The sequence below is a fragment of the Copadichromis virginalis genome, linkage group LG3 (assembly GCF_057382275.1).
Source record: "Copadichromis virginalis isolate Kocher_CV1m ecotype Utaka linkage group LG3, C_Virginalis_male_GT1.1, whole genome shotgun sequence".
NCBI classification, from domain to species: Eukaryota; Metazoa; Chordata; class Actinopteri; order Cichliformes; family Cichlidae; genus Copadichromis; species Copadichromis virginalis.
Window position 1 is genome coordinate 57,672,637 of NC_140620.1, and position 24,578 is coordinate 57,697,214.

General features: G+C 57.9%; 8 non-coding genes and 5 pseudogenes across 8 annotated transcripts; all 13 read left to right on the plus strand.

Annotated features, from left to right (window-relative positions):
- Positions 1-898: 898 nt before the first annotated feature.
- LOC146715382 (5S ribosomal RNA) lies at positions 899-1,017 on the plus strand. Its single transcript, XR_014919834.1, has one exon. It is a non-coding gene; the product is annotated as a 5S ribosomal RNA (ribosomal RNA).
- A 1,373-nt stretch (positions 1,018-2,390) lies between these two features.
- On the plus strand, positions 2,391-2,509 carry LOC146715383 (5S ribosomal RNA). Its single transcript, XR_014919801.1, has one exon. It is a non-coding gene; the product is annotated as a 5S ribosomal RNA (ribosomal RNA).
- Positions 2,510-5,441: 2,932 nt separating this feature from the next.
- LOC146715384 (5S ribosomal RNA) lies at positions 5,442-5,560 on the plus strand. The gene has a single exon (XR_014919444.1). It is a non-coding gene; the product is annotated as a 5S ribosomal RNA (ribosomal RNA).
- A 2,813-nt stretch (positions 5,561-8,373) lies between these two features.
- LOC146715385 (5S ribosomal RNA) lies at positions 8,374-8,492 on the plus strand (annotated as a pseudogene).
- Positions 8,493-10,369: 1,877 nt separating this feature from the next.
- On the plus strand, positions 10,370-10,478 carry LOC146715386 (5S ribosomal RNA; annotated as a pseudogene).
- A 1,300-nt stretch (positions 10,479-11,778) lies between these two features.
- On the plus strand, positions 11,779-11,897 carry LOC146715387 (5S ribosomal RNA; annotated as a pseudogene).
- A 1,838-nt stretch (positions 11,898-13,735) lies between these two features.
- On the plus strand, positions 13,736-13,854 carry LOC146715388 (5S ribosomal RNA; annotated as a pseudogene).
- A 1,532-nt stretch (positions 13,855-15,386) lies between these two features.
- On the plus strand, positions 15,387-15,505 carry LOC146715389 (5S ribosomal RNA). The gene has a single exon (XR_014919883.1). It is a non-coding gene; the product is annotated as a 5S ribosomal RNA (ribosomal RNA).
- A 1,376-nt stretch (positions 15,506-16,881) lies between these two features.
- Positions 16,882-17,000, plus strand: LOC146715390 (5S ribosomal RNA). Its single transcript, XR_014919445.1, has one exon. It is a non-coding gene; the product is annotated as a 5S ribosomal RNA (ribosomal RNA).
- A 1,574-nt stretch (positions 17,001-18,574) lies between these two features.
- On the plus strand, positions 18,575-18,693 carry LOC146715391 (5S ribosomal RNA). The gene has a single exon (XR_014919829.1). It is a non-coding gene; the product is annotated as a 5S ribosomal RNA (ribosomal RNA).
- Positions 18,694-19,783: 1,090 nt separating this feature from the next.
- On the plus strand, positions 19,784-19,902 carry LOC146715392 (5S ribosomal RNA). The gene has a single exon (XR_014919364.1). It is a non-coding gene; the product is annotated as a 5S ribosomal RNA (ribosomal RNA).
- Positions 19,903-22,380: 2,478 nt separating this feature from the next.
- LOC146715393 (5S ribosomal RNA) lies at positions 22,381-22,499 on the plus strand. Its single transcript, XR_014919446.1, has one exon. It is a non-coding gene; the product is annotated as a 5S ribosomal RNA (ribosomal RNA).
- An 858-nt stretch (positions 22,500-23,357) lies between these two features.
- On the plus strand, positions 23,358-23,476 carry LOC146715394 (5S ribosomal RNA; annotated as a pseudogene).
- Positions 23,477-24,578: the final 1,102 nt, after the last annotated feature.

The window sequence follows — 24,578 nt, forward strand, 5'->3', positions numbered from 1 at the left end:
GGGCCTGTGGCTGCTGGCTGAGGCCACTTACACCACACCAGGGCCTGTGGCTGCTGGCTGAGGCCACCTACACCACACCAGGGCCTTAGTTGCTATTGAGGCCAATTACACCACACCAGGGTCTGTGGCTCTTGCTCAGGCCACTTACACCACACCAGGGCCTGTGGCACTGGCTGAGGCCACTTACACCACACCAGGGCCTGTGGCTGCTGGCTGAGGCCACCTACACCACACCAGGGCCTTAGTTGCTATTGAGGCCAATTACACCACACAAGGGCCTGTGGCTGCTGGCTGAGGCCACCTACACCACACCAGGGCCTGTGGCTGCTGGCTGAGGCCACTTACAACACACCAGGGCCTGTGGCTCTTGCTCAGGCCACTCATATCACACCAGGCCCTGTGCTTCTGGCCGAGGCCATCTTCACCAAACCAGGCCCTGTGCTGCTTGCTGTGGCCATGTACAACACACAAGGCCCTGTGCTGCTAGCTGATGCCACTTACACCACACCAGGGCCTAAGTGACCGGCTGAGGCCACTTACACCACATCAGGGCCTGTGGCTCTGGCTGAGGCCACTTACACCACATCAGGGCCTTATTTGCTATTGAGGCCAGTTACACCACACCAGGGCCTGTGGCTGCTTGCTGAGGCCATCTTCACCAAACCAGGCCCTGTGCTGCTTGCTGTGGCCATGTAAAACACACCAGGTCCTGTGCTGGTTCTTGAGGCCATCTTCAACAATCCAGGGCCTGTGCTGTTGGATAAATGCCAAACTGAGCCTTTGGGTTAGGGTATTATGCAAACATGCAGGTATGGTTATAGGATTGTCTTCGTAACTTCAGGTACTTGCCACCTAATCACTTGAATCCATAAATTGAGACATTGTGCTGGGGCCAGCAGCTTACGGCCATACCACCCTGAGCACGCCCGACCTCGTCTGATCTCGGAAGCTAAGCAGGGCTGGGCTTGGTTAGTACTTGGATGGGAGACTTCCTGGGAATACCTGGTGCTGTAAGCCTTTGATTTTCATGTCATTGAACCGCTTTTGATCCAGAGAAGGGGTGTATTAAAAGACCAAAAGCAGCTCCCCATTAATGAGGGCACATTAACGACATTGCTTTTGGCTGTTTTCCAATGTCTTGTGCTGCTAGCTGATGCCACCTACACCACACCAGGGCCTGAGTGACCGGCTGGGGCCACTTACACCACATCAGGGCCTGTGGCTGCTGGCTGAGGCCACTTACACCACACCAGGGCCTGTGGCTGCTGGCTGAGGCCACCTACACCACACCAGGGCCTTAGTTGCTATTGAGGCCAATTACACCACACCAGGGTCTGTGGCTCTTGCTCAGGCCACTTACACCACACCAGGGTCTGTGGCTCTGGCTGAGGCCAGTTACACCACACCAGGGCCTGTGGCTGCTGGCTGAGGCGACTTACACCACACCAGGGTCTGTGGCTGCTGGCTGAGGCCACCTACACCACACCAGGGCCTGTGGCTGCTGGCTGAGGCGACTTACACCACACCACGGCCTTATTTGCTGGCTGAGGCCACATACACCAAACCAGGGCCTTAGTTGCTATTGAGGCCAATTACACCACACAAGGGCCTGTGGCTGCTGGCTGAGGCCACTTACACCACACCAGGGCCTGTGGCTGCTGGCTGAGGCCACCTACACCACACCAGGGCCTTAGTTGCTATTGAGGCCAATTACACCACACCAGGGTCTGTGGCTCTTGCTCAGGCCACTTACACCACACCAGGGCCTGTGGCACTGGCTGAGGCCACTTACACCACACCAGGGCCTGTGGCTGCTGGCTGAGGCCACCTACACCACACCAGGGCCTTAGTTGCTATTTAGGCCAATTACACCACACAAGGGCCTGTGGCTGCTGGCTGAGGCCACCTACACCACACCAGGGCCTGTGGCTGCTGGCTGAGGCCACTTACACCACACCAGTGCCCTTTTGCTGCTGGCTGAGGCCACTTACACCACACCAGTGCCTGTGGCTTCTGGCTGAGGCGACTTACACCACACCAGGGCCTGTGGCTGCTGGCTGAGGCCACTTACACCACACCAAGGCCTGTGGCTCTTGCGCAGGCCACTCACATCACACCAGGCCCTGCGCTTCTGGCCGAGGCCATCTTCACCAAACCAGGCCCTGTGCTGCTTGCTGTGGCCATGTACAACACACCAGGCCCTGTGCTGGTTCCTGAGGCCATCTTCAACAATCCAGGGCCTGTGCTGTTGGATAAATGCCAAACTGAGCCTTTGGGTTAGGGTATTATGCAAACATGCAGGTATGGTTATAGGATTGTCTTCGTAACTTCAGGTACTTGCCACCTAATCACTTGAATCCATAAATTGAGACATTGTGCTGGAGCCAGCAGCTTACGGCCATACCACCCTGACCACGCCCGACCTCGTCTGATCTCGGAAGCTAAGCAGGGCTGGGCTTGGTTAGTACTTGGATGGGAGACTGCCTGGGAATACCTGGTGCTGTAAGCCTTTGATTTTCATGTCATTGAACCGCTTTTGATCCAGAGAAGGGGTGTATTAAAAGACCAAAAGCAGCTGCCCATTAATGAGGGCACATTAACGACATTGCTTTTGGCTGTTTTCCAATGTCTTGTGCTGCTAGCTGATGCCACCTACACCACACCAGGGCCTGAGTGACCGGCTGGGGCCACTTACACCACATCAGGGCCTGTGGCTCTGGCTGAGGCCACTTACACCACACCAGGGCCTGTGGCTGCTGGCTGAGGCCAGTTACACCACACCAGAGCCTGTGGCTGCTGCTGAAGCCACTTACACCACACCAGGGCCTTAGTTGCTATTGAGGCCACTTACACCACACCAGGGCCTGTGGCTGCTGGCTGAGGCCACCTACATCACACCAGGGCCTGTGGCTGCTGGCTGAGGCGACTTACACCACACCAGGGCCCTTCTGCTGCTGGCTGAGGCCACTTACACCACACCAGTGCCTGTGGCTTCTGGCTGAGGCGACTTACACCACACCAGGGCCTGTGGCTGCTGGCTGAGGCCACTTACACCACACCAGGGCCTGTGGCTCTTGCTCAGGCCACTCACATCACACCAGGCCCTGCGCTTCTGGCCGAGGCCATCTTCACCAAACCAGGCCCTGTGGTTCTTGCTCAGGCCACTTACACCACACCAGGGCCTGTGGCTCTGGCTTAGGCCAATTACACCACACCAGGGTCTGTGGCTCTTGCTGAGGCCACTTACACCACACCAGGGCCTGTGGCTGCTGGCTGAGGCCACTTACACCACACCAGGGCCTGTGGCTGCTGGCTGAGACCACCTACACCACACCAGGGCCTGTGGCTCTGGCTTAGGCCAATTACACCACACCAGGGTCTGTGGCTCTTGCTGAGGCCACTTACACCACACCAGGGCCTGTGGCTGCTGGCTGAGACCACCTACACCACACCAGGGCCTGTGGCTGCTTGCTGAGGCGACTTACACCACACCAGGGCCTGTTGCTGCTGGCTGAGGCCACTTACACCACACCAGTGCCTGTGGCTTCTGGCTGAGGCCACTTACACCACACCAGGGCCTGTGGCTGCTGGCTCAGGACACTCATATCAAACCAGGTCCTGTGCTTCTGGCCGAGGCCATCTTCACCAAACCAGGCCCTGTGCTGCTAGCTGAGGCGACTTACACCACATCAGGGCCTGTGGCTCTGGCTGAGGCCACTTACACCACACCAGGGCCTGTGGCTGCTGGCTGAGGCCAGTTACACCACACCAGGGCCTGTGGCTGCTGGCTGAGGCCACATACACCACACCAGGGCCTTAGTTGCTATTGAGGCCAATTACACCACACCAGGGTCTGTGGCTCTTGCTCAGGCCACTCACATCACACCAGGCCCTGCGCTTCTGGCCACTTACACCACACCAGGGCCTGTGGCTGCTGGTTGAGGCCACTTACACCATACCAGGGCCTGTGGCTGTTGGCTGAGGCCACTTACACCACACCAGGGCCTTAGTTGCTATTGAGGCCACTTACACCACACCAGGGCCTGTGGCTCTGGCTGAGGCCACTTACACCACACCAGGGCCTTATTTGCTATTCAGGCCAGTTACACCACACCAGTGCCTGTGGCTTCTGGCTGAGGCCACTTACACCACACCAGGGCCTGTGGCTGCTGGCTCAGGACACTCATATCAAACCAGGTCCTGTGCTTCTGGCCGAGGCCATCTTCACCAAACCAGGCCCTGTGCTGCTAGCTGAGGCGACTTACACCACATCAGGGCCTGTGGCTCTGGCTGAGGCCACTTACACCACACCAGGGCCTGTGGCTGCTGGCTGAGGCCAGTTACACCACACCAGGGCCTGTGGCTGCTGGCTGAGGCCACATACACCACACCAGGGCCTTAGTTGCTATTGAGGCCAATTACACCACACCAGGGTCTGTGGCTCTTGCTCAGGCCACTCACATCACACCAGGCCCTGCGCTTCTGGCCACTTACACCACACCAGGGCCTGTGGCTGCTGGTTGAGGCCACTTACACCATACCAGGGCCTGTGGCTGTTGGCTGAGGCCACTTACACCACACCAGGGCCTTAGTTGCTATTGAGGCCACTTACACCACACTAGGGCCTGTGGCTCTGGCTGAGGCCACTTACACCACACCAGGGCCTTATTTGCTATTGAGGCCACCTACACCAAACCAGGGCCTGTGGCTCTTGCTCAGGCCACTTACACCACACCAGGGCCTGTGGCTCTTGCTCAGGCCACTTACACCACACCAGGGCCTGTGGCTCTTGCTCAGGCCACTCACATCACACCAGGCCCTGCGCTTCTGGCCGAGGCCATCTTCACCAAACCAGGCCCTGTGGCTCTTGCTCAGGCCACTTACACCACACCAGGGCCTGTGGCTCTGGCTTAGGCCACTTACACCACACCAGGGCCTGTGGCACTTGCTCAGGCCACTTACACCACACCAGGGCCTGTGGCTGCTGGCTGAGGCCACTTACACCACACCAGGGCCTGTGGCTCTTACTCAGGCCACTTACACCACTCCAGGGCCTGTGGCACTGGCTGAGGCCACTTAGACCACACCAGGGCCTGTGGCTGCTGGCTGAGGCCACTTACACCACACCAGGGCCTGTGGCTGCTGGCTGAGGCCACTTACACCAAACCAGGGCCTGTGGCTGCTTGCTGAGGCCATCTTCACCAAACCAGGCCCTGTGCTGCTTGCTGTGGCCATGTAAAACACACCAGGTCCTGTGCTGGTTCTTGAGGCCATCTTCAACAATCCAGGGCCTGTGCTGTTGGATAAATGCCAAACTGAGCCTTTGGGTTAGGGTATTATGCAAACATGCAGGTATGGTTATAGGATTGTCTTCGTAACTTCAGGTACTTGCCACCTAATCACTTGAATCCATAAATTGAGACATTGTGCTGGAGCCAGCAGCTTACGGCCATACCACCCTGAGCACGCCCGACCTCGTCTGATCTCGGAAGCTAAGCAGGGCTGGGCTTGGTTAGTACTTGGATGGGAGACTGCCTGGGAATACCTGGTGCTGTAAGCCTGTCATTTTCATGTCATTGAACCGCTTTTGATCCAGAGAAGGGGTGTATTAAAAGACCAAAAGCAGCTGCCCATTAATGAGGGTACATTAACGACATTGCTTTTGGCTGTTTTCCAATGTCTTGTGCTGCTAGCTGATGCCACCTACACCACACCACGGCCTTATTTGCTGGCTGAGGCCACATACACCAAACCAGGGCCTTAGTTGCTATTGAGGCCAATTACACCACACAAGGGCCTGTGGCTGCTGGCTGAGGCCACTTACACCACACCAGGGCCTGTGGCTGCTGGCTGAGGCCACCTACACCACACCAGGGCCTTAGTTGCTATTGAGGCCAATTACACCACACCAGGGTCTGTGGCTCTTGCTCAGGCCACTTACACCACACCAGGGCCTGTGGCCCTGGCTGAGGCCACTTACACCACACGAGGGCCTGTGGCTGCTGGCTGAGGCCACCTACACCACACCAGGGCCTTAGTTGCTATTTAGGCCAATTACACCACACAAGGGCCTGTGGCTGCTGGCTGAGGCCACCTACACCACACCAGGGCCTGTGGCTGCTGGCTGAGGCGACTTACACCACACCAGGGCCCTTCTGCTGCTGGCTGAGGCCACTTACACCACACCAGTGCCTGTGGCTTCTGGCTGAGGCGACTTACACCACACCAGGGCCTGTGGCTGCTGGCTGAGGCCACTTACACCACACCAGGGCCTGTGGCTCTTGCTCAGGCCACTCACATCACACCAGGCCCTGCGCTTCTGGCCGAGGCCATCTTCACCAAACCAGGCCCTGTGGTTCTTGCTCAGGCCACTTACACCACACCAGGGCCTGTGGCTCTGGCTTAGGCCAATTACACCACACCAGGGTCTGTGGCTCTTGCTGAGGCCACTTACACCACACCAGGGCCTGTGGCTGCTGGCTGAGGCCACTTACACCACACCAGGGCCTGTGGCTGCTGGCTGAGACCACCTACACCACACCAGGGCCTGTGGCTCTGGCTTAGGCCAATTACACCACACCAGGGTCTGTGGCTCTTGCTGAGGCCACTTACACCACACCAGGGCCTGTGGCTGCTGGATGAGGCCACTTACACCACACCAGGGCCTGTGGCTGCTGGCTGAGACCACCTACACCACACCAGGGCCTGTGGCTGCTTGCTGAGGCGACTTACACCACACCAGGGCCTGTTGCTGCTGGCTGAGGCCACTTACACCACACCAGTGCCTGTGGCTTCTGGCTGAGGCCACTTACACCACACCAGGGCCTGTGGCTGCTGGCTCAGGACTCTCATATCAAACCAGGTCCTGTGCTTCTGGCCGAGGCCATCTTCACCAAACCAGGCCCTGTGCTGCTAGCTGAGGCGACTTACACCACATCAGGGCCTGTGGCTCTGGCTGAGGCCACTTACACCACACCAGGGCCTGTGGCTGCTGGCTGAGGCCAGTTACACCACACCAGGGCCTGTGGCTGCTGGCTGAGGCCACATACACCACACCAGGGCCTTAGTTGCTATTGAGGCCAATTACACCACACCAGGGTCTGTGGCTCTTGCTCAGGCCACTCACATCACACCAGGCCCTGCGCTTCTGGCCACTTACACCACACCAGGGCCTGTGGCTGCTGGTTGAGGCCACTTACACCATACCAGGGCCTGTGGCTGTTGGCTGAGGCCACTTACACCACACCAGGGCCTTAGTTGCTATTGAGGCCACTTACACCACACCAGGGCCTGTGGCTCTGGCTGAGGCCACTTACACCACACCAGGGCCTTATTTGCTATTCAGGCCAGTTACACCACACCAGGGCCTGTGGCACTGGCTCAGGCCACTTACACCACACCAGTGCCTGTGGCTTCTGGCTGAGGCCACTTACACCACACCAGGGCCTGTGGCTGCTGGCTCAGGACACTCATATCAAACCAGGTCCTGTGCTTCTGGCCGAGGCCATCTTCACCAAACCAGGCCCTGTGCTGCTAGCTGAGGCGACTTACACCACATCAGGGCCTGTGGCTCTGGCTGAGGCCACTTACACCACACCAGGGCCTGTGGCTGCTGGCTGAGGCCAGTTACACCACACCAGGGCCTGTGGCTGCTGGCTGAGGCCACATACACCACACCAGGGCCTTAGTTGCTATTGAGGCCAATTACACCACACCAGGGTCTGTGGCTCTTGCTCAGGCCACTCACATCACACCAGGCCCTGCGCTTCTGGCCACTTACACCACACCAGGGCCTGTGGCTGCTGGTTGAGGCCACTTACACCATACCAGGGCCTGTGGCTGTTGGCTGAGGCCACTTACACCACACCAGGGCCTTAGTTGCTATTGAGGCCACTTACACCACACCAGGGCCTGTGGCTCTGGCTGAGGCCACTTACACCACACCAGGGCCTTATTTGCTATTCAGGCCAGTTACACCACACCAGGGCCTGTGGCACTGGCTCAGGCCACTTACACCACACCAGGGCCTGTGGCTGCTGGCTGATTCCACTTACACCACACCAGGGCCTGTGGCTCTTGCTCAGGCCACTCATATCACACCAGGCCCTGTGCTTCTGGCTGAGGCCATCTTCACCAAACCAGGCCCTGTGCTGCTTGCTGTGGCCATGTACAACACACCAGGCCCTGTGCTGGTTCCTGAGGCCATCTTCAACAATCCAGGGCCTGTGCTGTTGGATAAATGCCAAACTGAGCCTTTGGGTTAGGGTATTATGCAAACATGCAGGTATGGTTATAGGATTGTCTTCGTAACTTCAGGTACTTGCCACCTAATCACTTGAATCCATAAATTGAGACATTGTGCTGGGGCCAGCAGCTTACCGCCATACCACCCTAAGCACGCCCGACCTCGTCTGATCTCGGAAGCTAAGCAGGGCTGGGCTTGGTTAGTACTTGGATGGGAGACTCCCTGGGAATACCTGGTGCTGTAAGCCTTTCATTTTCATGTCATTGAACCGCTTTTGATCCAGAGAAGGGGTGTATTAAAAGACCAAAAGCAGCTCCCCATTAATGAGGGCACATTAACGACATTGCTTTTGGCTCTTTTCCAATGTCTTTTGCTGCTAGCTGATGCCACCTACACCACACCAGGGCCTGAGTGACCGGCTGGGGCCACTTACACCACATCAGGGCCTGTGGCTCTGGCTGAGGCCACTTACACCACACCAGGGCCTGTGGCTGCTGGCTGAGGCCACCTACACCACACCAGGGCCTGTGGCTGCTGGCTGAGGCGACTTACACCACACCAGGGCCTGTGGCTGCTGGCTGAGGCCACTTACACCACACCAGGGCCTGTGGCTCTTGCTCAGGCCACTCACATCACACCAGGCCCTGCGCTTCTGGCCGAGGCCATCTTCACCAAACCAGGCCCTGTGGTGCTAGCTGTGGCCATGTACAACACACCAGGGCCTTAGTTGCTATTGAGGCCAATTACACCACACCATGGTCTGTGGCTCTTGCTCAGGCCACTTACACCACACCAGGGCCTGTGGCTGCTGGCTGAGGCCACTTACACCACACCAGGGCCTGTGGCGGCTGGCTGAGGCCACCTACACCACACCAGGGCCTGAGTGACCGGCTGGGGCCACTTACACCACATCAGGGCCTGTGGCTGCTGCCTGAGGCCACATACACCACACCAGGGCCTTAGTTGCTATTGAGGCCAATTACACCACACCAGGGTCTGTGGCTCTTGCTGAGGCCACTTAGACCACACCAGGGCCTGTGGCTGCTGGCTGAGGCCACTTACACCACACCAGGGCCTGTGGCTGCTGGCTGAGGCCACCTACACCACACCAGGGCCTGTGGCTGCTTGCTGAGGCGACTTACACCACACCAGGGCCTGTTGCTGCTGGCTGAGGCCACTTACACCACACCAGTGCCTGTGGCTTCTGGCTGAGGCGACTTACACCACATCAGGGCCTGTGGCTCTGGCTGAGGCCACTTACACCACACCAGGGCCTGTGGCTGCTGGCTGAGGCCAGTTACACCACACCAGGGCCTGTGGCTGCTGGCTGAGGCCACATACACCACACCAGGGCCTTAGTTGCTATTGAGGCCAATTACACCACACCAGGGTCTGTGGCTCTTGCTCAGGCCACTCACATCACACCAGGCCCTGCGCTTCTGGCCACTTACACCACACCAGGGCCTGTGGCTGCTGGCTGAGGCCACTTACACCATACCAGGGCCTGTGGCTGCTGGCTGAGGCGACTTACACCACACCAGAGCCTGTGGCTGCTGGCTGAGGCCACCTACACCACACCAGGGCCTGTGACTGCTGGCTGAGGCCACTTACACCACACCAGGGCCTTAGTTGCTATTGAGGCCACTTACACCACACCAGGGCCTGTGGCTCTGGCTGAGGCCACTTACACCACATCAGGGCCTTATTTGCTATTGAGGCCAGTTACACCACACCAGGGCCTGTGGCTCTGGCTGAGGCCACTTACACCACACCAGGGCCTGTGGCTGCTGGCTGATTCCACTTACACCACACCAGGGCCTGTGGCTCTTGCTAAGGCCACTCATATCACACCAGGCCCTGTGCTTCTGGCCGAGGCCATCTTCACCAAACCAGGCCCTGTGCTGCTTGCTGTGGCCATGTACAACACACCAGGCCCTGTGGTGGTTCCTTAGGCCATCTTCAACAATCCAGGACCTGTGCTGTTGGATAAATGCTAAACTGAGCCTTTGGGTTAGGGTATTATGCAAACATGCAGGTAGGGTTATAGGATTGTCTTCGTAACTTCAGGTACTTGCCACCTAATCACTTGAATCCATAAATTGAGACATTCTGCTGGAGCCAGCAGCTTACGGCCATACCACCCTGAGCACGCCCGACCTCGTCTGATCTCGGAAGCTAAGCAGGGCTGGGCTTGGTTAGTACTTGGATGGGGGAATACCTGGTGCTGTAAGCCTTTCATTTTCATGTCATTGAACCGCTTTTGATCCAGAGAAGGGGTGTATTAAAAGACCAAAAGCAGCTGCCCATTAATGAGGGCACATTAACGACATTGCTTTTGGCTGTTTTCCAATGTCTTGTGCTGCTAGCTGATGCCACCTACACCACACCAGGGCCTGATTGACCGGCTGGGGCCACTTACACCACATCAGGGCCTGTGGCTCTGGCTGAGGCCACTTACACCACACCAGGGCATTATTTGCTATTGAGGCCACTTACACCACACCAGGGCCTGTGGCTCTGGCTGAGGCCACTTACACCACACCAGGGCCTGTGGCTGCTGGCTGAGGCCACCTACACCACACCAGGGCCTTAGTTGCTATTGAGGCCAATTACACCACACCAGGGTCTGTGGCTCTTGCTCAGGCCACTTACACCACACCAGGGCCTGTGGCACTGGCTGAGGCCACTTACACCACACCAGGGCCTGTGGCTGCTGGCTGAGGCCACTTACACCACACCAGGGCCTGTGGCTGCTGGCTGAGGCCACTTACACCACACCAGGGCCCTTTTGCTGCTGGCTGAGGCCACTTACACCACACCAGTGCCTGTGGCTTCTGGCTGAGGCGACTTACACCACACCAGGGCCTGTGGCTGCTGGCTGAGGCCACTTACACCACACCAGGGCCCTTTTGCTGCTGGCTGAGGCCACTTACACCACACCAGTGCCTGTGGCTTCTGGCTGAGGCGACTTACACCACACCAGGGCCTGTGGCTGCTGGCTGAGGCCACTTACACCACACCAAGGCCTGTGGCTGCTGGCTGAGGCCACCTACACCACACCAGGGCCTGTGGCTGCTGGCTGAGGCCACTTACACCACACCAGGGCCCTTTTGCTGCTGGCTGAGGCCACTTACACCACACCAGTGCCTGTGGCTTCTGGCTGAGGCGACTTACACCACACCAGGGCCTGTGGCTGCTGGCTGAGGCCACTTACACCACACCAAGGCCTGTGGCTCTTGCGCAGGCCACTCACATCACACCAGGCCCTGCGCTTCTGGCCGAGGCCATCTTCACCAAACCAGGCCCTGTGCTGCTTGCTGTGGCCATGTACAACACACCAGGCCCTGTGCTGGTTCCTGAGGCCATCTTCAACAATCCAGGGCCTGTGCTGTTGGATAAATGCCAAACTGAGCCTTTGGGTTAGGGTATTATGCAAACATGCAGGTATGGTTATAGGATTGTCTTCGTAACTTCAGGTACTTGCCACCTAATCACTTGAATCCATAAATTGAGACATTGTGCTGGAGCCAGCAGCTTACGGCCATACCACCCTGAGCACGCCCGACCTCGTCTGATCTCGGAAGCTAAGCACGGCTGGGCTTGGTTAGTACTTGGATGGGAGACTGCCTGGGAATACCTGGTGCTGTAAGCCTTTCATTTTCATGTCATTGAACCGCTTTTGATCCAGAGAAGGGGTGTATTAAAAGACCAAAAGCAGCTGCCCATTAATGAGGGCACATTAACGACACTGCTTTTGGCTCTTTTCCAATGTCTTGTGCTGCTAGCTGATGCCACCTACACCACACCAGGGCCTGAGTGACCGGCTGGGGCCACTTACACCACATCAGGGCCTGTGGCTCTGGCTGAGGCCACTTACACCACACCAGGGCCTGTGGCTGCTGGCTGAGGCCAGTTACACCACACCAGAGCCTGTGGCTGCTGGCTGAAGCCACTTACACCACACCAGGGCCTTAGTTGCTATTGAGGCCACTTACACCACACCAGGGCCTGTGGCTGCTGGCTGAGGCCACCTACACCACACCAGGGCCTGTGGCTGCTGGCTGAGGCCACTTACACCACACCAGTGCCTGTGGCTTCTGGCTGAGGCCACTTACACCACACCAGGGCCTGTGGCTGCTGGCTGAGGCCACTTACACCACACCAGGGCCTGTGGCTCTTGCTCAGGCCACTCACATCACACCAGGCCCTGCGCTTCTGGCCGAGGCCATCTTCACCAAACCAGGCCCTGTGGTTCTTGCTCAGGCCACTTACACCACACCAGGGCCTGTGGCTCTGTCTTAGGCCAATTACACCACACCAGGGTCTGTGGCTCTTGCTGAGGCCACTTACACCACACCAGGGCCTGTGGCTGCTGGCTGAGGCCACTTACACCACACCAGGGCCTGTGGCTGCTGGCTGAGACCACCTACACCACACCAGGGCCTGTGGCTGCTTGCTGAGGCGACTTACACCACACCAGTGCCTGTGGCTTCTGGCTGAGGCGACTTACACCACACCAGGGCCTGTTGCTGCTGGCTGAGGCCACTTACACCACACCAGGGCCTGTGGCTGCTGGCTCAGGCCACTCATATCAAACCAGGTCCTGTGCTTCTGGCCGAGGCCATCTTCACCAAACCAGGCCCTGTGCTGCTAGCTGAGGCGACTTACACCACATCAGGGCCTGTGGCTCTGGCTGAGGCCACTTACACCACACCAGGGCCTGTGGCTGCTGGCTGAGGCCAGTTACACCACACCAGGGCCTGTGGCTGCTGGCTGAGGCCACATACACCACACCAGGGCCTTAGTTGCTATTGAGGCCAATTACACCACACCAGGGTCTGTGGCTCTTGCTCAGGCCACTCACATCACACCAGGCCCTGCGCTTCTGGCCACTTACACCACACCAGGGCCTGTGGCTGCTGGCTGAGGCCACTTACACCATACCAGGGCCTGTGGCTGTTGGCTGAGGCCACTTACACCACACCAGGGCCTTAGTTGCTATTGAGGCCACTTACACCACACCAGGGCCTGTGGCTCTGGCTGAGGCCACTTACACCACACCAGGGCCTTATTTGCTATTCAGGCCAGTTACACCACACCAGGGCCTGTGGCTCTGGCTCAGGCCACTTACACCACACCAGGGCCTGTGGCTGCTGGCTGATTCCACTTACACCACACCAGGGCCTGTGGCTCTTGCTCAGGCCACTCATATCACACCAGGCCCTGTGCTTCTGGCTGAGGCCATCTTCACCAAACCAGGCCCTGTGCTGCTTGCTGTGGCCATGTACAACACACCAGGCCCTGTGCTGGTTCCTGAGGCCATCTTCAACAATCCAGGGCCTGTGCTGTTGGATAAATGCCAAACTGAGCCTTTGGGTTAGGGTATTATGCAAACATGCAGGTATGGTTATAGGATTGTCTTCGTAACTTCAGGTACTTGCCACCTAATCACTTGAATCCATAAATTGAGACATTGTGCTGGGGCCAGCAGCTTACGGCCATACCACCCTAAGCACGCCCGACCTCGTCTGATCTCGGAAGCTAAGCAGGGCTGGGCTTGGTTAGTACTTGGATGGGAGACTGCCTGGGAATACCTGGTGCTGTAAGCCTTTCATTTTCATGTCATTGAACCGCTTTTGATCCAGAGAAGGGGTGTATTAAAAGACCAAAAGCAGCTCCCCATTAATGAGGGCACATTAACGACATTGCTTTTGGCTCTTTTCCAATGTCTTTTGCTGCTAGCTGATGCCACCTACACCACACCAGGGCCTGAGTGACCGGCTGGGGCCACTTACACCACATCAGGGCCTGTGGCTGCTGGCTGAGGCCACTTACACCACACCAGGGCCTTAGTTGCTATTGAGGCCAATTACACTACACCAGGGTCTGTGGCTCTTGCTCAGGCCACTTACACCACACCAGGCCTGTGGCACTTGCTCAGGCCACTTACACCACACCAGGGCCTGTGGCTGCTGGCTGAGGCCACTTACACCACACCAGGGCCTGTGGCTGCTGGCTGAGGCCACCTACACCACACCAGGGCATTAGTTGCTATTGAGGCCAATTACACCACACCAGGGTCTGTGGCTCTTGCTCAGGCCACTTACACCACACCAGGGCCTGTGGCTCTTGCTCAGGCCACTTACACCACACCAGGGCCTGTGGCTGCTGGCTGAGGCCACTTACACCACACCAGGGCCTGTGGCTGCTGGCTGAGGCCACCTACACCACACCAGGGCCTGTGGCTGCTGTCTGAGGCCACTGACACCACACCAGGGCCTGTGGCTGCTGGCTGAGGCCATCTACACCACACCAGGGCCTGTGGCTGCTGGCTGAGGCGACTTACACCACACCAGGGCCCTTTTGCTGCTGGCTGAGGCCACTTACACCACACCAGTGCCTGTGGCTTCTGTCTGAGGCGACTTACACCACACCAGGGCCTGTGGCTGCTGGCTGAGGCCACTTACACCACACCAGGGCCTGTGGCTCTTGCTCAGGCCACTCACATCACACCAGGCCCTGCGCTTCTGGCCGAGGCCATCTTCACCAAACCAGGCCCTGTGGCTCTTGCTCAGGCCACTTACACCACACCAGGGCCTGTGGCTCTGGCTTAGGCCACTTACACCACACCAGGGCCTGTGGCACTTGCTCAGGCCACTTACACCACACCAGGGCCTGTGGCTGCTGGCTGAGGCCACTTACACCACACCAGGGCCTGTGGCTCTTACTCAGGCCACTTACACCACACCAGGGCCTGTGGCACTGGCTGAGGCCACTTAGACCACACCAGGGCCTGTGGCTGCTGGCTGAGGCCACTTACACCACACCAGGGCCTGTGGCTGCTGGCTGAGGCCACTTACACCAAACCAGGGCCTGTGGCTGCTTGCTGAGGCCATCTTCACCAAACCAGGCCCTGTGCTGCTTGCTGTGGCCATGTAAAACACACCAGGTCCTGTGCTGGTTCTTGAGGCCATCTTCAACAATCCAGGGCCTGTGCTGTTGGATAAATGCCAAACTGAGCCTTTGGGTTAGGGTATTATGCAAACATGCAGGTATGGTTATAGGATTGTCTTCGTAACTTCAGGTATTTGCCACCTAATCACTTGAATCCATAAATTGAGACATTGTGCGGGGGCCAGCAGCTTACGGCCATACCACCCTGAGCACGCCCGACCTCGTCTGATCTCGGAAGCTAAGCAGGGCTGGGCTTGGTTAGTACTTGGATGGGAGACTGCCTGTGAATACCTGGTGCTGTAAGCCTTTCATTTTCATGTCATTGAACCGCTTTTGATCCAGAGAAGGGGTGTATTAAAAGACCAAAAGCAGCTGCCCATTAATGAGGGCACATTAACGACACTGCTTTTGGCTCTTTTCCAATGTCTTGTGCTGCTAGCTGATGCAACCTACACCACACAAGGGCCTGAGTGACCGGCTGGGGCCACTTACACCACATCAGGGCCTGTGGCTCTGGCTGAGGCCACTTTCACCACACCAGGGCCTGTGGCTGCTGGCTGAGGCCACCTACACCACACCAGGGCATTAGTTGCTATTGAGGCCAATTACACCACACCAGGGTCTGTGGCTCTTGCTCAGGCCACTTACACCACACCAGGGCCTGTGGCTCTTGCTCAGGCCACTTACACCACACCAGGGCCTGTGGCTGCTGGCTGAGGCCACCTACACCACACCAGGGCATTAGTTGCTATTGAGGCCAATTACACCACACCAGGGTCTGTGGCTCTTGCTCAGGCCACTTACACCACACCAGGGCCTGTGGCTCTTGCTCAGGCCACTTACACCACACCAGGGCCTGTGGCACTGGCTGAGGCCACTTACACCACACCAGGGCCTGTGGCTGCTGGCTGAGGCCACTTATACCACACCAGGGCCTGTGGCTGCTGGCTGAGGCCACTTACACCACACCAGGGCCTTTGGCTGGTGGCTGAGGCCACCTACACCACACCAGGGCCTGTGGCTGCTGGCTGAGGCGACTTACACCACACCAGGGCCCTTTTGCTGCTGGCTGAGGCAACTTACACCACACCAGTGCCTGTGGCTTCTGTCTGAGGCGACTTACACCACACCAGGGCCTGTGGCTGCTGGCTGAGGCCAATTACACCACACCAGGGTCTGTGGCTCTTGCTCAGGCCACTTACACCACACCAGGGCCTGTGGCTGCTGGCTGAGGCGACTTACACCACACCAGGGCCCTTTTGCTGCTGGCTGAGGCCACTTACACCACACAAGTGCCTGTGGCTTCTGGCTGAGGCGACTTACACCACACCAGGGCCTGTGGCTGCTGGCTGAGGCCACTTACACCACACCAAGGCCTGTGGCTCTTGCTCAGGCCACTCACATCACACCAGGCCCTGCGCTTCTGGCCGAGGCCATCTTCACCAAACCAGGCCCTGTGCTGCTTGCTGTGGCCATGTACAACACACCAGGCCCTGTGCTGGTTCCTGAGGCCATCTTCAACAATCCAGGGCCTGTGCTGTTGGATAAATGCCAAACTGAGCCTTTGGGTTAGGGTATTATGCAAACATGCAGGTATGGTTATAGGATTGTCTTCGTAACTTCAGGTACTTGCCACCTAATCACTTGAATCCATAAATTGAGACATTGTGCTGGGGCCAGCAGCTTACGGCCATACCACCCTGAGCACGCCCGACCTCGTCTGATCTCGGAAGCTAAGCAGGGCTGGGCTTGGTTAGTACTTGGATGGGAGACTGCCTGGGAATACCTGGTGCTGTAAGCCTTTCATTTTCATGTCATTGAACCGCTTTTGATCCAGAGAAGGGGTGTATTAAAAGACCAAAAGCAGCTACCCAATAATGAGGGCACATTAACGACACTGCTTTTGGCTGTTTTCCAATGTCTTGTGCTGCTAGCTGATGCAACCTACACCACACAATGGCCTGAGTGACCGGCTGGGGCCACTTACACCACATCAGGGCCTGTGGCTCTGGCTGAGGCCACTTTCACCACACCAGGGCCTGTGGCTGCTGGCTGAGGCCACCTACACCACACCAGGGCATTAGTTGCTATTGAGGCCAATTACACCACACCAGGGTCTGTGGCTCTTGCTCAGGCCACTTACACCACACCAGGGCCTGTGGCTCTTGCTCAGGCCACTTACACCACACCAGGGCCTGTGGCTGCTGGCTGAGGCCACCTACACCACACCAGGGCATTAGTTGCTATTGAGGCCAATTACACCACACCAGGGTCTGTGTTTCTTGCTCAGGCCACTTACACCACACCAGGGCCTGTGGCTCTTGCTCAGGCCACTTACACCACACCAGGGCCTGTGGCACTGGCTGAGGCCACTTACACCACACCAGGGCCTGTGGCTGCTGGCTGAGGCCACTTACACCACACCAGGGCCTGTGGCTGCTGGCTGAGGCCACTTACACCACACCAGGGCCTGTGGCTGGTGGCTGAGGCCACCTACACCACACCAGGGCCTGTGGCTGCTGGCTGAGGCGACTTACACCACACCAGGGCCCTTTTGCTGCTGGCTGAGGCCACTTACACCACACCAGTGCCTGTGGCTTCTGTCTGAGGCGACTTACACCACACCAGGGCCTGTGGCTGCTGGCTGAGGCCAATTACACCACACCAGGGTCTGTGGCTCTTGCTCAGGCCACTTACACCACACCAGGGCCTGTGGCACTGGCTGAGGCCACTTACACCACACCAGGGCCTGTGGCTGCTGGCTGAGGCCACTTACACCACACCAGGGCCTGTGGCTGCTGGCTGAGGCCACTTACACCACACCAGGGCCTGTGGCTGCTGGCTGAGGCCACCTACACCACACCAGGGCCTGTGGCTGCTGGCTGAGGCCACTTACACCACACCAGGGCCCTTTTGCTGCTGGCTGAGGCCACTTACACCACACCAGTGCCTGTGGCTTCTGGCTGAGGCGACTTACACCACACCAGGGCCTGTGGCTGATAGCTGAGGCCACTTACACCAAACCAGGGCCTGAGTGACCGGCTGGGGCCACTTACACCACACCAGGGCCTGTGGCTCTTGCTCAGGCCACTCACATCACACCAGGCCCTGCTCTTCTGGCCGAGGCCATCTTCACCAAACCAGGCCCTGTGCTGCTAGCTGTGGCCATGTACAACACACCAGGCCCTGTGCTGGTTCCTGCGGCCATCTTCAACAATCCAGGGCCTGTGCTGTTGGATAAATGCCAAACTGAGCCTTTGGGTTAGGGTATTATGCAAACATGCAGGTATGGTTATAGGATTGTCTTCGTAACTTCAGGTACTTGCCACCTAATCACTTGAATCCATAAATTGAGACATTGTGCTGGGGCCAGCAGCTTACGGCCATACCACCCTGAGCACGCCCGACCTCGTCTGATCTCGGAAGCTAAGCAGGGCTGGGCTTGGTTAGTACTTGAATGGGAGACTACCTGGGAATACCTGGTGCTGTAAGCCTTTCATTTTCATGTCATTGAACCGCTTTTGATCCAGAGAAGGGGTGTATTAAAAGACCAAAAGCCCATTAATGAGGGCACATTAACGACATTGCTTTTGGCTCTTTTCCAATGTCTTGTGCTGCTAGCTGATGCCACCTACACCACACCAGGGCCTGAGTGACCGGCTGGGGCCACTTACACCACATCAGGGCCTGTGGCTCTGGCTGAGGCCACTTACACCACACCAGGGCCTGTGGCTGCTGGCGGAGGCCACCTACACCACACCAGGGCCTTAGTTGCTATTGAGGCCAATTACACCACACCAGGGTCTGTGGCTCTTGCTCAGGCCACTTACACCACACCAGGCCTGTGGCACTTGCTCAGGCCACTTACACCACACCAGGGCCTGTGGCTGCTGGCTGAGGCCACTTACACCACACCAGGGCCTGTGGCTGCTGGCTGAGGCCACCTACACCACACCAGGGCATTAGTTGCTATTGAGGCCAATTACATCACACCAGGGTCTGTGGCTCTTGCTCAGGCCACTTACACCACACCAGGGCCTGTGGCTCTTGCTCAGGCCACTTACACCACACCAGGGCCTGTGGCTGCTGGCTGAGGCCACTTACACCACACCAGGGCCTGTGGCTGCTGGCTGAGGCCACCTACACAACACCAGGGCCTGTGGCTGCTGGCTGAGGCCACCTACACCACACCAGGGCCTGTGGCTGCTGGCTGAGGCGACTTACACCACACCAGGGCCTGTGGCTGCTGGCTGAGGCCACTTACACCACACCAAGGCCTGTGGCTCTTGCTCAGGCCACTCACATCACACCAGGCCCTGCGCTTCTGGCCGAGGCCATCTTCACCAAACCAGGCCCTGTGGCTCCTTGCTGTGGCCATGTACAACACACCAGGCCCTGTGCTGGTTCCTGAGTCCATCTTCAACAATCCAGGGCCTGTGCTGTTGGATAAATGCCAAACTGAGCCTTTGGGTTAGGGTATTATGCAAACATGCAGGTATGGTTATAGCATTGTCTTCGTAACTTCAGGTACTTGCCACCTAATCACTTGAATCCATAAATTGAGACATTGTGCTGGAGTCAACAGCTTACGGCCATACCACCCTGAGCACGCCCGACCTCGTCTGATCTCGGAAGCTAAGCAGGGCTGGGCTTGGTTAGTACTTGAATGGGAGACTACCTGGGAATACCTGGTGCTGTAAGTCTTTGATTTTCATGTCATTGAACCGCTTTTGATCCAGAGAAGGGGTGTATTAAAAGACCAAAAGCAGCTGCCCATTAATGAGGGCACATTAACGACACTGCTTTTGGCTCTTTTCCAATGTCTTGTGCTGCTAGCTGATGCAACCTACACCACACAAGGGCCTGAGTGACCGGCTGGGGCCACTTACACCACATCAGGGCCTGTGGCTCTGGCTGAGGCCACTTTCACCACACCAGGGCCTGTGGCTGCTGGCTGAGGCCACCTACACCACACCAGGGCATTAGTTGCTATTCAGGCCAATTACACCACACCAGGGTCTGTGGCTCTTGCTCAGGCCACTTACACCACACCAGGGCCTGTGGCTCTTGCTCAGGCCACTTACACCACACCAGGGCCTGTGGCTGCTGGCTGAAGCCACTTACACCACACCAGGGCCTTAGTTGCTATTGAGGCCACTTACACCACACCAGGGCCTGTGGCTGCTGGCTGAGGCCACCTACACCACACCAGGGCCTGTGGCTGCTGGCTGAGGCCACTTACACCACACCAGGGCCTGTGGCTCTTGCTCAGGCCACTCACATCACACCAGGCCCTGCGATTCTGGCCGAGGCCATCTTCACCAAACCAGGCCCTGTGGTTCTTGCTCAGGCCACTTACACCACACCAGGGCCTGTGGCTGCTGGCTGAAGCCACTTACACCACACCAGGGCCTGTGGCTGCTGGCTGAGGCCACCTACACCACACCAGGGCCCTTTTGCTGCTGGCTGAGGCCACTTACACCACACCAGTGCCTGTGGCTTCTGGCTGAGGCCACTTACACCACACCAGGGCATGTGGCTGCTGGCTGAGGCCACTTACACCACACCAGGGCCTGTGGCTCTTGCTCAGGCCACTCACATCACACCAGGCCCTGCGCTTCTGGCCGAGGCCATCTTCACCAAACCAGGCCCTGTGGTTCTTGCTCAGGCCACTTACACCACACCAGGGCCTTATTTGCTATTGAGGCCACTTACACCACACCAGGGCCTGTGGCACTTGCTCAGGCCACTTACACCACACCAGGGCCTGTGGCACTTGCTCAGGCCACTTACACCACACCAGGGCCTGTGGCTGCTGGCTGAGGCCACTTACACCACACCAGGGCCTGTGGCTCTTGCTCAGGCCACTTACACCACACCAGGGCCTGTGGCACTGGCTGAGGCCACTTAGACCACACCAGGGCCTGTGGCTGCTGGCTGAGGCCACTCACACCACACCAGGGCCTGTGGCTGCTAGCTGAGGCCACTTACACCAAACTAGGGCCTGTGGCTGCTTGCTGAGGCCATCTTCACCAAACCAGGCCCTGTGGCACTTGCTCAGGCCACTTACACCACACCAGGGCCTGTGGCTGCTGGCTGAGGCCACCTACACCACACCAGGGCCTTAGTTGCTATTGAGGCCAATTACACCACACAAGGGCCTGTGGCACTGGCTGAGGCCACTTACACCACACCAGGGCCTGTGGCTGCTGGCTGAGGCCACCTACACCACACCAGGGTCTGTGGCTCTTGCTCAGGCCACTTACACCACACCAGGGCCGGTGGCACTGGCTGAGGCCACTTACACCACACCAGGGCCTGTGGCTGCTGGCTGAGGCCACCTACACCACACCAGGGCCTTAGTTGCTATTGAGGCCAATTACACCACACAAGGGCCTGTGGCTGCTGGCTGAGGCCACCTACACCACACCAGTGCCTGTGGCTTCTGTCTGAGGTGACTTACACCACACCAGGGCCTGTGGCTGCTGGCTGAGGCCAATTACACCACACCAGGGTCTGTGGCTCTTGCTCAGGCCACTTACACCACACCAGGGCCTGTGGCACTGGCTGAGGCCACTTACACCACACCAGGGCCTGTGGCTGCTGGCTGAGGCCACTTACACCACACCAGGGCCTGTGGCTGCTGGCTGAGGCCACTTACACCACACCAGGGCCTGTGGCTGCTGGCTGAGGCCACCTACACCACACCAGGGCCTGTGGCTGCTGGCTGAGGCGACTTACACCACACCAGGGCCCTTTTGCTGCTGGCTGAGGCCACTTACACCACACCAGTGCCTGTGGCTTCTGGCTGAGGCGACTTACACCACACCAGGGCCTGTGGCTGCTGGCTGAGGCCACTTACACCACACCAAGGCCTGTGGCTCTTGCTCAGGCCACTCACATCACACCAGGCCCTGCGCTTCTGGCCGAGGCCATCTTCACCAAACCAGGCCCTGTGCTGCTTGCTGTGGCCATGTACAACACACCAGGCCCTGTGCTGGTTCCTGAGGCCATCTTCAACAATCCAGGGCCTGTGCTGTTGGATAAATGCCAAACTGAGCCTTTGGGTTAGGGTATTATGCAAACATGCAGGTATGGTTATAGGATTGTCTTCGTAACTTCAGGTACTTGCCACCTAATCACTTGAATCCATAAATTGAGACATTGTGCTGGGGCCAGCAGCTTACGGCCATACCACCCTGAGCACGCCCGACCTCGTCTGATCTCGGAAGCTAAGCAGGGCTGGGCTTGGTTAGTACTTGGATGGGAGACTGCCTGGGAATACCTGGTGCTGTAAGCCTTTCATTTTCATGTCATTGAACCGCTTTTGATCCAGAGAAGGGGTGTATTAAAAGACCAAAAGCAGCTGCCCATTAATGAGGGCACATTAACGACACTGCTTTTGGCTCTTTTCCAATGTCTTGTGCTGCTAGCTGATGCCACCTACACCACACCAGGGCCTGAGTGACCGGCTGGGGCCACTTACACCACATCAGGGCCTGTGGCTCTGGCTGAGGCCACTTACACCACACCAGGGCCTGTGGCTGCTGGCTGAGGCCAGTTACACCACACCAGAGCCTGTGGCTGCTGGCTGAAGCCACTTACACCACACCAGGGCCTTAGTTGCTATTGAGGCCAATTACACCACACCAGGGTATGTGGCTCTTGCTCAGGCCACTTACACCACACCAGGGCCTTAGTTGCTATTGAGGCCAATTACACCACACCAGGGCCTGTGGCACTGGCTGAGGCCACTTACACCACACCAGGGCCTGTGGCTGCTGGCTGAGGCCACTTACACCACACAAGGGCCTGTGGCTGCTGGCTGAGGCCACTTACAACACACCAGGGCCTGTGGCTCTTGCTCAGGCCACTCATATCACACCAGGCCCTGTGCTTCTGGCCGAGGCCATCTTCACCAAACCAGGCCCTGTGCTGCTTGCTGTGGCCATGTACAACACATCAGGCCCTGTGCTGGTTCCTGAGGCCATCTTCAACAATCCAGGGCCTGTGCTGTTGGATAAATGCCAAACTGAGCCTTTGGGTTAGGGTATTATGCAAACATGCAGGTATGGTTATAGGATTATCTTCGTAACTTCAGGTACTTGCCATCTAATCACTTGAATCCATAAATTGAGACATTGTGCTGGGGCCAGCAGCTTACGGCCATACCACCCTGAGCACGCCCGACCTCGTCTGATCTCGGAAGTTGAGCAGGGCTGGGCTTGGTTAGTACTTGGATGGGAGACTGCCTGGGAATACCTGGTTCTGTAAGCCTTTCATTTTCATGTCATTGAACCGCTTTTGATCCAGAGAAGGGGTGTATTAAAAGACCAAAAGCAGCTGCCCATTAATGAGGGCACATTAACGACATTGCTTTTGGCTGTTTTCCAATGTCTTGTGCTGCTAGCTGATGCCACCTACACCACACCAGGGCCTGAGTGACCGGCTGGGGCCACTTACACCACATCAGGGCCTGTGGCTCTGGCTGAGGCCACTTACACCACACCAGGGCCTGTGGCTGCTGGCTGAGGCCACTTACACCACACCAGGGCCTGTGGCTGCTGGCTGAGGCCACTTACACCACACCAGGGCCTTAGTTGCTATTGAGGCCAATTACACCACACCATGGTCTGTGGCTCTTGCTCAGGCCACTTACACCACACCAGGGCCTGTGGCACTGGCTGAGGCCACTTACACCACACCAGGGCCTGTGGCTGCTGGCTGAGGCCACTTACACCACACCAGGGCCTTATTTGCTATTGAGGCCACTTACACCACACCAGGGCCTGTGGCTCTTGCTCAGGCCACTTACACCACACCAGGGCCTGTGGCTCTTGCTCAGGCCACTCACATCACACCAGGCCCTGCGCTTCTGGCCGAGGCCATCTTCACCAAACCAGGCCCTGTGCTGCTAGCTGTGGCCATGTACAACACACCAGGCCCTGTGCTGGTTCCTGAGGCCATCTTCAACAATCCAGGACCTGTGGTTCTTGCTCAGGCCACTTACACCACACCAGGGCCTGTGGCTCTGGCTGAGGCCAATTACACCACACCAGGGTCTTTGGCTCTTGCTGAGGCCACTTACACCACACCAGGGCCTGTGGCTGCTGGCTGAGGCCATCTACACCACACCAGGGCCTGAGTGACCGGCTGGGGCCACTTACACCACATCAGGGCCTGTGGCTGCTGGCTGAGGCCACCTACACCACACCAGGGCATTAGTTGCTATTGAGGCCAATTACACCACACCAGGGTCTGTGGCTCTTGCTCAGGCCACTTACACCACACCAGGGCCTGTGGCACTTGGTCAGGCCACTTACACCACACCAGGGCCTGTGGCTGCTGGCTGAGGCCACTTACACCACACCAGGGCCTG